Here is a 15,327-nt window from a genome sequence, read left to right on the forward strand (position 1 = left end):
CAACATGGTATTGAAGCTGCATGAAGGAGGCAAGGTAGCATTCCACCTGTTTTGTTAATGGTAACAAAGTGCTTTTTGATTTAGCCATTGGGTCATTTTTTATTTTTTTTTATGGCTCCATCTGGATCTCCATTCTGGAGATAGAGTTAAGAAAAAAGTCCCAGTGTCTACAGAATGAAAAGGAAAAGTTACTATTTGTCCAATTTGATATCACCCAAAACTAAGCCCTCTCTTGTGTTCCCCTGATGGTCAGAAAGTGCTTCCTGTTTTGGGCGTTATCCTGTTTATATTAGTACTCTCATGATTGAAGCCTGTTCCAAACATAGAAAGCTTTACAAAACATAAAAAGAAGCACACCCAATCCACCATATTGATGCTCTCATCTAAAGCTTATACAAATTACAAAAAATGTTATTATTACAATATATTAGTACAACACCAATGCCACACAAGGACAGGAAACTTTGAAGAAGCTTGCAGTGACCAGGATGGCCGAGTGGTTAAGGCGTTGGACTTAAGATCCAATGGATGTTTATCCGCGTGGGTTCGAACCCCACTCCTGGTAACACTTTTAAAATCTCATATATAAGGCTCCTCACTTGGGCAATTGTGCCCTTCATGGGGCAGAGTCCCTCACCTTTTATATTGTTGGTTAAATCTTGTAATAATTGAAGCAGTCCATAGCAAACATATACTTTAGGTTTAGAAAAAAAAGGTAAATTCTGTACATATTAGATATAATTATGATGAAGACAAGGAGCCTGGATTTCTTGCTCTACATATATTGCTGGGCAAACAGTCTATAGCAAACACAGTCAGGGTTACCCAGCAAATATCCCTAAGACTGAACATATAGACAGCAGCCAGACACAAACTCACACGCCTTATTGGAGTCACAGAATGAAAACTGGCCGGGGAGCTTTAAAACTCATGCCGACCTCTTAGAATGACAGACTTTTGGAGCTGAGGGTCTTCAAAGAACTTTAGTATGAAAGCCATGGTCCAGTAGTTTGGACCCATGAACAGGTGTCGGGGTATGTGGATCCCACCCGTGTCAGCAGGGTTATTAGCCAATGAGTTAGTGCAGTTGCTAATGGAAGTTTCAGGTCTGAGTAATGTTCCTCAAGTGTTTTGCATTCTATAGTAGGAGATAAACATTTCCCAGTCCATTCTGTCCCAGTCCATTCTGTCACTGCAGACATTTCATTTTTTGGTATGGGACACAACAGCAAAGCTGTACAAGACGAGGTGGCCGAGTGGTTAAGGCGATGGACTGCTAATCCATTGTGCTCTGCACGCGTGGGTTCGAATCCCATCCTCGTCGGGGTAGCGTTTTTTTCAAGGAACTAATAGAGTTTCATGTTCGAGTAAGGAATCTTACCCTCTGTTAATACCTATACACAAGTTGCCATCACTTTGGTCAACATGATGTTCTAATATAGATGTCACAAAATAAGAGTTTTTCTTACCTTCATGTCATAAACTTAATTACTTCTAGTCCCGATATCTCACTATAAATAGGTGGTATTGCCCCTCCCAGACAAAGTGGTAATCAAAATGAATCCCATGGGGTTAATACGTCCCTATGGCTTTAAGCCCTACTAGGTCCTATATCTTCCTGTTACAGTACAAAAACTGTTCCATGGATTAAATAGAATATAAGTGGAAACTGCAATTGGGTTCAAATAAGAATGACAAGCACACAGGCATGGGCTCAAACCAGCCCAGAGCAAGCGATTTGCCATGATCGTATAGTGGTTAGTACTCTGCGTTGTGGCCGCAGCAACCCAGGTTCGAATGCTATTTTATTAACATAAAAAATTCCCTTAACCCAAGCTGCATCCTGGTTCTCTTCCTATCTCTCTAACCGCTCCTTCTCTGTCGCTCTTACTAACAAATCCTCTACCCTGGTTCCGCTTAGTGTGGGGGTGCCTCAGGGCTCTGTGCTTGGTCCCCTGCTGTTCTCCCTGTAGACTCTCTCTCTAGGAGACCTTATTTCTTCTTTTGGTCTTAAATACCACCTATATGCAGATGACATCCAGATATAGTTAGACACCCCTGCACTAACCGCTGATGTCCAAACCCAGATTGGTAACTGCCTCCTGGCTATCTCCTCCTGGATGAACCGACGCCAGCTCAAACTTAACCTAGCTAAAACAGAGCTCATGGTCTTCCTGCCCAAACTTGGCCCTCCTCCTCCTTTCACCATTACTATTGATGGCATGACCATCAACCCTGTAAATTCTGCTCGCTGCCTTGGGGTTATCTTTGACCAGTCTCTCTCCTTCTCTAACCATATTAATAACACTGCCAAAACCTGCCGCTTTTTCCTCCGCAATATTGCCAAGATACGCCCCTTTCTTTCACAAGCAACAGCTAAAACACTAATCCATGCCCTTATCCTTTCCCGCTTAGATTACTGCAATCTCCTACTAACCGGCCTCCCAGACTCCCACCTCTCTCCCCTGTAATCAATCTTAAACTCTGCTGCCAGGATCCTCCTGCTCTCTCCTAAGAGGGAACCTGCTCAGCCTCAATTAATCTCTCTAGCATGGCTGCCTGTTAAGCAAAGATAGCTTACAAAATCCTTCTGCTGACTTTCAAAGCCCTTCACTCCTCTGCTCCTCACTACATTCCCTCACTGGTCTCCCTACATGTTCCTGGTCGTCTCCTCTGCTCCTCTCAGAGCCTCCGTCTCTTTACACCATCCACACCCACTGCGCTCTCTCGTCTTAACCCTTTCTATCTCGCTGCTCCTTCCCTCTGGAACTCTATCCCTGAATCCCTCCGTAGGGAAAACTCACCCACTCTCTTTAAGAAAAAACTCAGCTGTTACCTTCTGGAGCACTAAAACATTATTTTGCCCAGTCCTGGGCTTAAGGGCAAATGCCCATACCTGGTGCCTCTTACCTTCCAGTTTGTGCCTGTATGTTACCCAACAGCTTAGATTGTAAGCTCTACGGGGCAGGGACCTCCTTCCTACTGTGTCTCATACCACATGGCACTTATATATATATATATACATATATGTATTTATTGTATTTATTTATTATATCACTTGTCCTCCCTGTGTGTAATTTTGTATTCTGTAAGACTGTACAGCGCTGCGTACCCTTGTGGCGCTTTATAAATAAAGTTATACATACATACAATGATATCCCTGTCTTTTACAGTCAGGATATTTATGAAGCTAATGGCAGATTATCAGAGGATTTATAATAAAGGATAGGTAAAATCCAAGAAATGACATTAATCAGACGATTTCTCGAAATAAATTGATTTATGGTAAATGTGTTACAATAAAAAGGTTCAACTGTTTCCGTAATTATATCCATATGGAGCTGGAGCAGCACTGTAAGCAAATGCATTCTGAAAAAACTTTGTTTCCAAAACTCCAGATTTGTATGAAGAAATTTGGTGCCCGAATTCTCTATAGTGGGTTCTGCAATGACAATTTAGTGGCAAAGTGTTCAAAATTAAATAATGAATTTTGTAAATCTAAAATTAAATGGCAGCGCGACGTCTGGTGCTGTGGCTTGGTTGGTTAAAGCGCCTGTCTAGTAAACAGGAGATCCTGAGTTCGACTCTCAGCAGTGCCTGCCTTCTTCCTTCTTGCGGGGAGCGGCTAGAGCGTGCCTTTGGCTCTCTTACCCATGTCTGTTCTCTGAACGTATCTGCCCGTTAAAGCATGGTTCCTCTGAAAACTCCCAGCCTGTTTTACATGCAGACGTCAGCCTCCTGGCACGTGTATGCATGCAAGAAGAGGTGGCCGAGTGGTTAAGGCGATGGACTGCTAATCTGTTGTGCTCTGTGTGTGGGTTTGAATCCCATCCTTGTCTGGTGTTGTTGTTTATAAAATCGTTTCAGGCTCCTAACTGAAGTAGTTAGGTGGGCAGGTATTGAGAGTGGTGTTAATATGGTCAGAGAAGGAGGAGTCAAAGATCCCCCCCAGGCAATGTAGCAAGCTGACAGGGTTAATGAGCGTGCCATCAATACAGTAAAGGGTTTGAGGTGATCTTGGTTCGTCAAGTTGGAGATTGCAAGGAGGCATGTGTATGTAGGGACCCATAGGGTTAATACCTCCCTATGGCTTTAAGCCCTACTAGCTCCTATATCTTCCTGTTACCGGGCAGAGGCCCATGTATCTAGTGTGCCATTAGCTTATGAGCCTTATTGTTTATAGGGATTTGATCCACAGAGCCTGGACAGCTCAGGTGGTAGAGCATCTGACCCTTAAGGTCTGGGGGTTCAAGCCCCTGTTTGGACACTGCAAATTTTAGACGACCATGGTACAAAGAAATGCTCTCTACAATCAGATGTATTAGCTAATTGTTCTTTAATCTCCAAAGCAACGGGTGTCACTGGATGAAAGTCTGTAATGTGTAAGGACTGGCATGTACCATGGGTTACCAACATTGTATAATAGTTACCAACTAATTCTGTTCCCATTGCAAAACTAAATGAAATCTAGGCCCTTGGGATTTCAAATTATACTTAATATTAATGCCTATTTACAAAAACAACATAAAAAAATCCAAACAAGTCAGATAACTGACAGGACTTTACAACCCGCTAAGCAGCCATGGGAGCCACTGAGCTAGAGGCCCATATTTACAGTACAATAACTGTTCCCTGAATTAAATAGAATATAAGTGGAAACTGCAATTGGGTTCAAATAAGAATGACAAGCACACAGGCATGGGCTCCAACAATCTAAGAGCATGCGACTTGCCGTGATCGTATAGTGGTTAGTACTCTGCGTTGTGGCCGCAGCAACCCCGGTTCGAATCCGGGTCACGGCAGCTTTTTCACTTGATGCTATTTTATTAACATAAAAAAATCCCTTAACCCTTAATGATATCCCTGTCTTCTACAGTCAGGATATTTATGAAGCTAATGGCAGATTATCAGAGGATTTATAATAAAGGATAGGTAAAATCCAGGAAATGACATTAATCAGACGATTTCTCTAAATAAATTGATTTATGGTAAATGTGTTACAATAAAAAGGTTCAACTGTTTCCGTAATTATATCCATATGGAGCTGGAGCAGCACTGTAAGCAAATGCATACTGAAAAAAACTTTGTTTCAAAAAATCCAGATTTGTATGAAGAAATTTGGTGCCCGAATTCTCTATAGTGGGTTCTGCAATGACAATTTAATGCCAAAGTGTTCAAAATTAAATAATGGATTTTGTAAATATCAAATTAAAAGCTTGCAACGCAATATCTGGCGCTGTGGCTTAGTTAGTTAAAGCGCCTGTCTTGTAAACAGGAGATCCTGAGTTCGACTCTCAGCAGTGCCTGCCTTCTTCCTTTAAAGCTTGCGGGGAATGGCTAGAGCGTGCCTTTGGCTCTCTTACCCATGTCTGTTCTCTGTAGGTATCTGCCCGTTAAAGCATGGTTCCTCTGAAAACTCCCAGCCTGTTTTACATGCAGATGTCAGTCTCCTGGCAAGTGTATGCCTACCAACCAAGCAACGGCCACTTCCTATCAAAGTGTGGAACTGTGTCTTGGGTCAATTAGACACATCTTTTCATGCTTAGCCCGAATAATGTTCCTGTCAAGATTGCAAAGTAGCTAGGCTTACTGAGCTTCAAGCTACAGACTGGGGACGAAAGGTATTGGTGGTTGGAGGTAAAACATGTGCGTTGGGGGGGAAATTCCTTGGGAATAAAGGATGTGTTCAGGTTGTTGATTTGGTTTTGCTAATGAGCGCTGCTCACGCCTGCCAAGGAGCAAGGCTCACACCTGAATCAAGAATTTGTCATGAGTTTTAATGCAGAGCTGACAAATATGTTTCAATCAAGGCCTTCTTCTTCTTCTTAATTATCCACCTGTCTAACAGATATCTCGAGAGTTTAACAGCAAGTAATACTTGCCCAATAATCCTGATCTTGGTGCAATCTTCTGCATGTGCCCATTTTTTATTTTTATGCCCTTGACAGAGGCTGTAGCCTGGCGCTGTGGCTTAGTTGGTTAAAGCGCCTGTCTAGTAAACAGGAGATCCTGAGTTCAACTCTCAGCAGTGCCTTGTTTCCATGTGTCCATTTTCACAAATCCCACATGCCATATGGTTAAGGTGTCTGTACACAGGCCGAACTGGATAATATGCCAAATGGTTGAATATTGTGGGATAAGCATTTCCCAGTGCTTCCCAGTTCTTCCAACACCCTAAAGCAGCAGATCTGTCATAAACATTATTTCTCTTCTAACAGGATAGTTATTGGGGAAGAGCAGTTGGTTAAATGGTTGGATATTGTGGCATTAGCATTGCCCAGTGCATTCTGCCAAATGAGAGTCCAAGGACTGATATCCCATCCATGTACTTACAGGTTTGCATGCAAGAAGAGGTGGCTGAGTTGTTAAGGTGATGGACTGCTAATCTGTTGTGCTCTGCGTGTGTGGGTTGGAATCCCATTCGTGTCTGGTGTTGTTGTTTATAGAATAGTTACTGGCCCCTTACTGAAGTAGTTAGGCGGTATCTCCAGCTCTGGGTAAATACTTCTAGTAAAACAGCTGCTTTAGTCATAGCCATAGGATCGTCAACATGAAAACATGGGAGTTTACAGTTTATTAGTAGCAGGTTACAGTAGTCTAGTTGGGATAGGATAAGAACATGCATGAGTGTCTTAGCTGTTGCAGGTGAAAGAAAGCATATTTTTGGCAAAATTGCATAAGAAAAAGTAACAGGTTTTGATAGTTGTGTTAATATGGTCAGAGAAGGAGGAGTCAAAGATCCCCCCCAGGCAATGTAGCAAGCTGACAGGGTTAATGAGCGTGCCATCAATACAGTAAAGGGTTTGAGGTGATCTTGGTTCATCCAGTTGGAGATTGCAAGGAGGCATGTGTATGTAGGGACCCATAGGGTTAATACGTCCCTATGGCTTTAAGCCCTACTAGGTCCTATATCTTCCTGTTACCGAGCAGAGGCCCATGTATCTAGTGTTCCATTAGCATATGAGCCTTATTGTATAATAGGGAGCCAGTCTCACAGAGCCCGGATAGCTCAGTCGGTAGAGCATCAGACTTTTAATCTGAGGGTCCAGGGTTCAAGTCCCTGTTCAGGCGCTGCATGTTTTAGACTGCCATTGTACAAATAAATCATCACTACAATCAGATGTATTAGCTAATTGTTCTTTAATCTCCAAAGCAACAGGTGTCACTGGATGAAAGTCTGTAATGTGTAAGGACTGGCATGTACCATGGGTTACCAACATTGTATAATAGTTACCAACTAATTCTGTTCCCATTGCAAAACTAAATGAAATCTAGGCCCTTGGGATTTCAAATTACACTTAATATTAATGCCTATTTACAAAAACAACATAAAAAAATCCAAACAAGTCAGATAACTGACAGGACTTTACAACCCGCTAAGCAGCCATGGGAGCCACTGAGCTAGAGGCCCATATTTACAGTACAATAACTGTTCCATGAATTAAATAGAATATAAGTGGAAACTGCAATTGGGTTCAAATAAGAACAACAGGCACACAGGCATGGGCTCCAACAATCTAAGAGCATGCGACTTGCCGTGATCGTATAGTGGTTAGTACTCTGCGTTGTGGCCGCAGCAACCCCGGTTCGAATCCGGGTCACGGCAGCTTTTTCACTTGATGCTATTTTATTAACATAAAAAAATCCCTTAACCCTTAATGATATCCCTGTCTTCTACAGTCAGGATATTTATGAAGCTAATGGCAGATTATCAGAGGATTTATAATAAAGGATAGGTAAAATCCAGGAAATGACATTAATCAGACGATTTCTCGAAATAAATTGATTTATGGTAAATGTGTTACAATAAAAAGGTTCAACTGTTTCCGTAATTATATCCATATGGAGCTGGAGCAGCACTGTAAGCAAATGCATACTGAAAAAACTTTGTTTCCAAAACTCCAGATTTGTATGAAGAAATTTGGTGCCCGAATTCTCTATAGTGGGTTCTGCAATGACAATTTAATGCCAAAGTGTTCAAAATTAAATAATGGATTTTGTAAATATCAAATTAAAAGCTTGCAACGCAACATCTGGCGCTGTGGCTTAGTTGGTTAAAGCGCCTGTCTAGTAAACAGGAGATCCTGAGTTCGACTCTCAGCAGTGCCTGCCTTCTTCCTTTAAAGCTTGCAGGGAATGGCTAGAGCGTGCCTTTGGCTCTCTTGCCCATGTCTGTTCTCTGAACGTATCTGCCCGTTAATGCATGGTTCCTCTGAAAACTCCCAGCCTGTTTTACATGCAGATGTCAGTCTCCTGGCAAGTGTATGCCTACCAACCAAGCAACGGCCGCTTCCTATCAAAGTGTGGAACTGTGTCTTGGGTCAATTAGACACATCTTTTCATGCTTAGCCCGAATAATGTTCCTGTCAAGGCAGGAAGATTGCAAAGTAGCTAGGCTTACTGAGCTTCAAGCTACAGACTGGGGACGAAAGGTATTGGTGGTTGGAGGTAAAACATGTGCGTTGGGGGGAAATTCCTTGGTAATAAAGGATGTGTTCAGGTTGTTGATTTGGTTTTGCTAATGAGCGCTGCTCACGCCTGCCAAGGAGCAAGGCTCACACCTGAATCAAGACTTTGTCATGAGTTTTAATGCAGAGCTGACAAATATGTTTCAATCAAGGCCTTCTTCTTCTTCTTAATTATCCGCCTGTCTAACAGATATCTCGAGAGTTTAACAGCAAGTAATACTTGCCCAATAATCCTGATCTTGGTGCAATCTTCTGCATGTGCCCATTTTTCATTTTTATGCCCTTGACAGAGTCAGTAGCCTGGCGCTGTGGCTTAGTTGGTTAAAGCTCCTGTCTAGTAAACAGGAGATCCTGAGTTCGACTCTCAGCAGTGCCTTGTTTCCATGTGTCCATTTTCACAAATCCCACATGCCATATGGTAATGGTTCCTGTACACAGGCCGAACTGGATAATATGCCAAATGCTTGAATATTGTGGGATAAGCATTTCCCAGTGCTTCCCAGTTCTTCCAACACCCTAAAGCAGCAGATCTGTCAAAAACATTATTTCTCTTCTAACAGGATAGTTATTGGGGAAGAGCAGTTGGTTAAATGGTTGTATATTGTGGCATTAGCATTGCCCAGTGCATTCTGCCAAATGAGAATCTGAGTCCAAGGACTGATATCCCATCCATGTACTTACAGGTTTGCATGCAAGAAGAGGTGGCTAAGTGGTTAAGGCGATGGACTGCTGATCTGTTGTGCTCTGCGTGTGTGGGTTTGAATCCCATCCTTGTCTGGTGTTGTTGTTTATAGAATAGTTACTGGCCCCTTACTGAAGTAGTTAGGCAGCATCTCCAGCCCTGGGTAAATACTTCTAGTAAAACAGCTGCTTTTGTCATAGCCATAGGATCTGACACATGAAACATGGGAGTTTACAGTTAATTAGTAGCAGGTTACAGTAGTCTAATTGGGATAGGATAAGAACATGCATGAGTGTCTTAGCTGTTGCAGGTGAAAGAAAGAGTATATTTTTGGCAAAATTACATAAGAAAATGTAACAGGTTTTGATAGTTGTGTTAATATGGTCAGAGAAGGAGGAAGATCAAAAGATCACCCCCAGGCAATGTAGCAAGCTGACAGCTGACAGCCCATATTTACAGTACAATAACTGTTCCCTGAATTAAATAGAATATAAGTGGAAACTGCAATTGGGTTCAAATAAGAACGACAGGCACAAAGGCATGGGCTCAATCCACCCCCAGGCTTGTGACTTGCCGTGATCGTATAGTGGTTAGTACTCTGCGTTGTGGCCGCAGCAACCTTGGTTCGAATCTGGATCACAGCAGCTTTCTTGCTTTTTTTCTATCTTTTACAGGATATTTATGAAGCTAATGGCAGATTATAAAAGGATTTACAATAAAGGATAGGTAAAATCCAAGAAATGACATTAGACGATTTCGCTAAATAAATTGATTTATGGTAAATGTGTTACAATAAAAAGGTTCAACTGTTTCCTTTTAATCCCACCCATGCTTAACTCCAATGTTGCAAGCAGCCCGGCTAACTCAGTCGGTAGAGTGTGAGAATCTTAATCTCAGGGTTGTGGGTTTGAGCCCCACGTTGGGCGCTAAAGGTTTGTTCTTTACCATTTAATAATTTTAATATTGTTCAGGTAGACTGCAGTTTTTCAAAAGTATAAAAGGAAAATTAAAACATATAATAAAAGGTGGCCTTCATGCTTAGCTGGTTGTTCCAGGGTTATGTAGCTATGCATTCCATGAATCTTTGTTTTGTATGCAGCTTTTTGCATCTTTATAGCACAGCTTCCCATGTTACTTGCTGAAAGTCCTCTCTGTGATCTAACGTGATTGAATTTTTTAAATGTATATTTTTTTCTATATAGGCATCAATATTAAGTATAATGAGAAAATTTACAGTAACAACAGCTTAGAGTTGATTTAGCTTTGCAGTGGGTACAACATTGGGTGGTAACCAGTATATGATCATAGTAACCCACATCATTTATTAGCTAGGTACTCACCAGTCCTTTCAAATTACAGACTTTAATCCAATGGCACCCATTGCTTTAGATATTAAAGAACAAGTAGAATCTAGTTCATTGTTGTAAATGTCATTTTGATTTTAATGAATGACTTGTATATTTCTACAGTAGCAGTCTAAAACAGGGGCGGCCACACTTTTTGCGGTTGCCGATGTGGAATGCGGAAGTCAACAGGGGATGGACTGGTGGACCGCGATCAACGTTTTGGCCACCCCTGGTCTAAAACATCCAGTGCCTGAACAGGGACTTGAACCCCTGGCCCCTAAGATTGAAAGCCTGATGATCTACCAATGGAGGAAGATGATAAAATATGTATAAAATGAAACAACTCACCCCCTGAGCCATCAGTTAGGGGAGCGAATTTCACCATTTGTTTTAACAGCTGACACTCACTGAGCAAATATTCAGGCAGAATTCTTGATTAAAAAGTGACTTTATTGGAATATCGCCCTACGTGTTTCATGTACACAGACACTTAACCATAGGCAAAGATGTAAGAGCAATCACAAGATATTTAGGTGGTTATTTCACCAGTCGTAAAAGGCTTCAATTTGAAATGCACATGAAGGTACACCCAGCCCACCATATTAGTACTCTCATGATTGAAGCCTGTTCCAAACATAGAAAACTTTACAAAACACACACCCAATCCACCATATTGATGCTCTCATCTAAAGCTTATACAAATTACAAAAAACTTTATAATTACAATATATTAGTACAAAACCAATGCCACACAAGGACAGGAAACTTTGAAGAAGCTTGCAGTGACCAGGATGGCCGAGTGGTTAAGGCGTCGGACTTAAGATCCAATGGATGTTTATCCGCGTGGGTTCGAACCCCACTCCTGGTAACAGTTTTAAAATCTCATATATAAGGCTCCCCACTTGGGCAATTGTGCCCTTCATGGGGTAGAGTCCCTCACCTTTTATATTGTTAGTTGCACAAAAGTCTGCTATATGTACAAACCAAACAGTATGGCTGCAGCAGGAGAGTAGGTTCCTCAGAAGCTCATTAGTAAATAATAATTGAAGCAGTCCATAGCAAACATATACTTTAGGTTTAGACATTAAGGTAAATTCTGTACATATTAAATATAATTATGGTGAAGACAAGGAGCCTGGATTTCTTGCTCTACATATATTTCTGGGTAAACAGTCTATAGCAAACACAGTCAGGGTTACCCAGCAAATATCCCTAAGACTGAACAAACAGACAGCAGCCAGACACAAACTCACACACCTTATTGGAGTCACAGAATGAAAACTGGCCGGGGAGCTTTACAACTCATGCCGACCTGTTAGAATGACAGACTTTTGGGGCTGAGGGTCTTCAAAGAACTTTAGCATGAAAGGAGCCTCAGCCATGGTCCAGTAGTTTGGAGCCATGAACAGGTGCTGGGATATGTGGATCCCACCCGTGTCAGCAGGGTTATTAGCCAATGAGTTAGTGCAGTCCCTAATGGGAGTTTCAGGTCTGAGTAATGTTCCTTAAGCTCTTTGCATTCTATAGTAGGAGATAAACATTTCCCAGTCCATTCTGTCACTGTCCCAAACCAGTAGATTTTTTGCAGACATTTCATTCTTTTGGTATGGGGCACAAAAGCAAAGCTGCATAAGACGAGGTGGCCGAGTGGTTAAGGCGATGGACTGCTAATCCATTGTGCTCTGCACGCGTGGGTTTGAATCCCATCCTCGTCGGGTTGCGACTGCTTTTCAAGGAACTAATAAGAGTTTCTAAGGAATCTTACCCTCTACCTATACCTAATACACAAGTTGTCATCACTTTGGTCAACATGATGTTCTAATATAGATGTTACAAAATAAGTTTTTCTTACCTTCATGTCATAAACTTGATTTCTTCCAGTCCCGATAAGTCAATATAAATAGTCGGTATTGCCCCTCCCAGACAAAGTGGTAGGGCCTATAACATAGCCAATCAAAATGAATCCCATGGGGTTAATACGTCCCTATGGCTTTAAGCCCTACTAGGTCCTATATCTTCCTGTTACAGTACAATAACTGTTCCATGAATTAAATAGAATATAAGTGGAAACTGCAATTGGGTTCAAATAAGAATGACAAGCACACAGGCATGGGGTCAAACCAGGCCAGAGCATGAGATTTGCCGTGATCGTATAGTGGTTAGTACTCTGTGTTGTGGCCGCAGCAACCCCGGTTCGAATCCGGGTCACGGCAGCTTTCTCACTTGATGCTATTTTATTAAAATTAATTGATTTATGGTAAATGTGTTACGATAAAAAGGTTCAACTGTTTCCGTAATTATATCCATATGGAGCTGGAGCAGCACTGTAAGCAAATGCATACTGAAAAAAACTTTGTTTCCAAAACTTCAGATTTGTATGAAGAAATTTGGTGCCCGAATTCTCTATGGTGGGTTCTGCAATGACAATTTAGTGGCAAAGTGTTCAAAATTAAATAATGGATTTTGTAAATCTAAAAATCCGGGTCACGGCAGCTTTTTCACTTGATGCTAATTAATTAACATAAAAAAACCCTTAACCCTTAATGATATCCCTGTCTTTTACAGTCAGGATATTTATGAAGCTAATGGCAGATTATCAGAGGATTTAAAATAAAGGATAGGTAAAATCCAGGAAATGACATTAATCAGACAATTTCTCGAGGCACTATCAGTTCAGGCAGCTGAATCCTTCAGCAGAGGTGCCAGGGAGCTGCTTGTTATCTGCCCACTGTTCTGTTAATGGGGGGAAAGGCAGGGGGTGATATAACTCCAACTTGCAGCGCAGCAGTAAAGAGTGACTAAAGTTTCTCAGTGTGCAATCACATGGCTATGGGCACCTGGGAAAGTAAAGAAATGGCTAGCTCCATGTCAAATCTCAAAATTAAATATGAAAAAAACTGCAGAATTCTGCTGGAGCAGCACTGTAAGCAAATACATTTTGAAAAAAACTTTGTTTCCAAAACTCCAGATTTGTATGAAGACATTTGGTGCCCAAATTCTCTATAGTGGGTTCTGCAATGACAATTTAATGGCAGTGTTCAAATTTAAATAATGAACTTTGTAAATCTAAAATTAAAAGGTCGCAATGTGATATCTGGCGCTGTGGCTTAGTTGGTTAAAGCGCCTGTCTTGTAAACAGGAGATCCTGAGTTCGACTCTCAGCAGTACCTGCCTTCTTCCTTTAAAGCTTGCGGGGAGCGGCTAGAGCGTGCCTTTGGCTCTCTTGCCCATGTCTGTTCTCTGTAGGTATCTGCCCGTTAATGCATGGTTCCTCTGAAAACTCCCAGCCTGTTTTACATGCAGATGTCAGTCTCCTGGCAAGTGTATGCCTACCAACCAAGCAACGGCCGCTTCCTATCAAAGTGTGGAACTGTGTCTTGGGTCAATTAGACACATCTTTTCATGCTTAGCCCGAATAATGTTCCTGTCAAGATTGCAAAGTAGCTAGGCTTACTGAGCTTCAAGCTACAGACTGGGGACGAAAGGTATTGGTGGTTGGAGGTAAAACGTGTGCGTTGGGGGGAAATTCCTTGGGAATAAAGGATGTGTTCAGGTTGTTGATTTGGTTTTGCTAATGAGCGCTGCTCACGCCTGCCAAGGAGCAAGGCTCACACCTGAATCAAGAATTTGTCATGGATTTTAAGGCAGAGCTGACAAGATCTGCTGCTTTAGGGTGTTGGAAGAACTGGGAAGCACTGGGAAATGCTTATCCCACAATATTAAACCATTTGGCATATTATCCAGTTCAGCCTGTGTACAGACACCTTAACCATACGGCATGTGGGATTTGTGAAAATAGACACGTGAAAACAAGGCACTGCTGAGAGTCGAACTCAGGATCTCCTGTTTACTAGACAGGCGCTTTAACCAACTAAGCCACAGCGCCAGACTACAGCCTCTGTCAAGGGCATAAAAATGAAAAATGGGCACATGCAGAAGATTGCACCAAGATCAGGATTATTGGGCAAGTATTACTTGCTGTTAAACTCTCGAGATATCTGTTAGACAGGTGGATAATTAAGAACAAGAAGAAGAAGGCCTTGATTGAAACATATTTGTCAGCTCTGCCTTAAAGTGGACCTGTTACCCAGACATAAAAAGCTGTATAATAAAAACCCTTTTCAAATTAAAGAAGAAACCCAAAATTATTTTTTTATTGCCACATCCATACCCATTATTAATATGTCTATGAAGATTTTCATTCATCCAGGTCATGGTATATCTAGTATAAATAAATTTAAAGCAACTGGACTTGTTAAGTCTTCATTGAAGCTTGAAACTGAAGAAGCTGCTCGGATGAGTAGTGAAACGTCTTCAATGATTACTTAACAAGTCCAGTTGCTTTAAATTTATTTATACTAGATACCCATTATTAAAGCATTTACAAATCCCAGCTGTCAGTCATGTATTGTTTGCCCCGCCTCTATGCCTAAGGCATAGAGGTGGGGCAGAGAGTTACTTTCACTTTCAATTCCGAACTTCTTAGATATCACTGCACTCCTCACATTCCCCCTCCCTTTGCACCATGTAGTTTTCTAACCAGTGCATGGATATGGGCATTAGGTCCCCCCATACTGGCACAGAAACAAGATTTTGGCAGGATGCAATGCCTGCTTTGATAACAGTGTCCACAAAATGGTGCCGGCCTGCTTGCAGCAACTGTGAATTCCAAGGCTGAAGAATATAAGTTTAAAATAATTTATATGGTGTAAGTAAAGTTTATGTTGCTTGATAAAAACAATAGAAAACAATTTGTAATTTTTTCTTAAGGTGACAGGTCCCCTTTAAAACTCATGACAAAGTCTTGATTCAGGTGTGAGCCTTGCTCCTT

General features: G+C 41.6%; 13 non-coding genes across 13 annotated transcripts; 12 read left to right on the forward strand and 1 right to left on the reverse strand.

Moving 5' to 3' along the window:
• Window positions 1-482: 482 nt before the first annotated feature.
• Window positions 483-565, forward strand: trnal-uaa. The gene has a single exon. It is a non-coding gene; the product is annotated as a tRNA-Leu (tRNA).
• Window positions 566-1,242: 677 nt separating this feature from the next.
• On the forward strand, window positions 1,243-1,324 carry trnas-gcu. The gene has a single exon. It is a non-coding gene; the product is annotated as a tRNA-Ser (tRNA).
• Window positions 1,325-4,730: 3,406 nt separating this feature from the next.
• Window positions 4,731-4,802, forward strand: trnah-gug. The gene has a single exon. It is a non-coding gene; the product is annotated as a tRNA-His (tRNA).
• A 1,158-nt stretch (window positions 4,803-5,960) lies between these two features.
• Window positions 5,961-6,034, forward strand: trnat-agu. Its single transcript has one exon. It is a non-coding gene; the product is annotated as a tRNA-Thr (tRNA).
• Window positions 6,035-6,998: 964 nt separating this feature from the next.
• trnak-uuu lies at window positions 6,999-7,071 on the forward strand. The gene has a single exon. It is a non-coding gene; the product is annotated as a tRNA-Lys (tRNA).
• Window positions 7,072-7,534: 463 nt separating this feature from the next.
• trnah-gug lies at window positions 7,535-7,606 on the forward strand. The gene has a single exon. It is a non-coding gene; the product is annotated as a tRNA-His (tRNA).
• A 429-nt stretch (window positions 7,607-8,035) lies between these two features.
• Window positions 8,036-8,109, forward strand: trnat-ugu. Its single transcript has one exon. It is a non-coding gene; the product is annotated as a tRNA-Thr (tRNA).
• Window positions 8,110-10,003: 1,894 nt separating this feature from the next.
• Window positions 10,004-10,076, forward strand: trnak-cuu. The gene has a single exon. It is a non-coding gene; the product is annotated as a tRNA-Lys (tRNA).
• Window positions 10,077-11,281: 1,205 nt separating this feature from the next.
• Window positions 11,282-11,364, forward strand: trnal-uaa. The gene has a single exon. It is a non-coding gene; the product is annotated as a tRNA-Leu (tRNA).
• Window positions 11,365-12,129: 765 nt separating this feature from the next.
• Window positions 12,130-12,211, forward strand: trnas-gcu. Its single transcript has one exon. It is a non-coding gene; the product is annotated as a tRNA-Ser (tRNA).
• A 426-nt stretch (window positions 12,212-12,637) lies between these two features.
• Window positions 12,638-12,709, forward strand: trnah-gug. Its single transcript has one exon. It is a non-coding gene; the product is annotated as a tRNA-His (tRNA).
• An 883-nt stretch (window positions 12,710-13,592) lies between these two features.
• Window positions 13,593-13,666, forward strand: trnat-ugu. Its single transcript has one exon. It is a non-coding gene; the product is annotated as a tRNA-Thr (tRNA).
• A 642-nt stretch (window positions 13,667-14,308) lies between these two features.
• trnat-agu lies at window positions 14,309-14,382 on the reverse strand. Its single transcript has one exon. It is a non-coding gene; the product is annotated as a tRNA-Thr (tRNA).
• Window positions 14,383-15,327: the final 945 nt, after the last annotated feature.

The sequence above is a fragment of the Xenopus tropicalis genome, chromosome 3 (genome assembly GCF_000004195.4).
Source record: "Xenopus tropicalis strain Nigerian chromosome 3, UCB_Xtro_10.0, whole genome shotgun sequence".
In the NCBI taxonomy this organism is placed as follows: domain Eukaryota; kingdom Metazoa; phylum Chordata; class Amphibia; order Anura; family Pipidae; genus Xenopus; species Xenopus tropicalis.